This window comes from Podarcis pityusensis (assembly GCF_964106645.2).
Source record: "Podarcis pityusensis genome assembly, chromosome: 8".
NCBI classification, from domain to species: domain Eukaryota; kingdom Metazoa; phylum Chordata; class Lepidosauria; order Squamata; family Lacertidae; genus Podarcis; species Podarcis pityusensis.
The window spans coordinates 37,619,284-37,620,388 of record NC_138033.1 but is presented as its reverse complement, the minus strand read 5'-3'; positions in this window follow the sequence as shown (position 1 = coordinate 37,620,388).

Sequence of the window (1,105 nt, the reverse complement as noted above, 5' to 3'; positions counted from 1 at the left end):
CGGGAATTGTGTAGTTGCATCTTTTCATTCCCTAAATGTTGCAAGGCTCTGCAAGGATGGGCCAGATTTTCAAGAGGGCAGACTTGGCACCCATTCAAATCCCTCTTTGACTGAAACTGTAAGAATCTAATATGCCCAGATCTTGGCAATGCAAAAGTGCAGCTGGCCTTCCCTTCTCATTGTAGACACTCTTTGGGGTGGGAAGAATCAGTGACTTACTGAAGTTAGCAATTTGTGACTTGGCTCATTATGGCTGTCTACACACAGCAATTTAAAGTGGATTTGATGCATCTGAGGTGTGTGTCATCCGCATGACATTCTCATCCAATTAGCAGCCCACACTCCCCCCCCCTTTAATCTGGATTTCCTGATCTGCAGATAATGTGGCAAGGGGGGAAGGTTGGGAATTCAACATGTTACCCAATTCTGGACGTACTGAAATGTTTTTAAGCAGAGGTTGGATGGCCATCTGCCATGGATGCTTTAGCTGAGATTCCTGCTATTGGGGGGGTTGGACTAGATGACCCTTGGATCCCTTCCAGCTATAAGATTCTGTGAAGCACCTTGTCGGGGCAGGATTGGGCTTTTAAAATGTGTTTAGTGACGTTTTTCTGCGTGCTACCCCCTACATTCCTACTTCCATTGATGGATTCCTGCTGGGAGTGGCACAACACATTAAAATAAAGAAAATTAATGTGCTGTTTTATGCAAGTCTGGTATATCAGAAAACTTGTATTTAATTTTTTTTTTTTTAGATGACCACACACACACACGTAAACCAATGTCTGTAAGCTTGCTCACAATGAATCTCAGGCTTCCAGAACTCAGGGTGGGTGGAGGAAGTACTAATAGATGGGAGGGGACAACAGAACTCATCAAGCACCACCCACTAGTGTGGGTAGGAAAGATTGAGGCAGAGTTCAATTGAAAGCTGGCATGTGTGAATGAATGTGCATAAAAGCACACATGGAAAAATCTAATCTGTGACACCCACATGTGCATGGACACTCTGGGATGACCTGACATACCAATATGGAACAACACTTGGTGGGGAAGTGAAAGCATGGCTGGATAAGCACACTGGATCATTTCCTTCCTTCCCCCA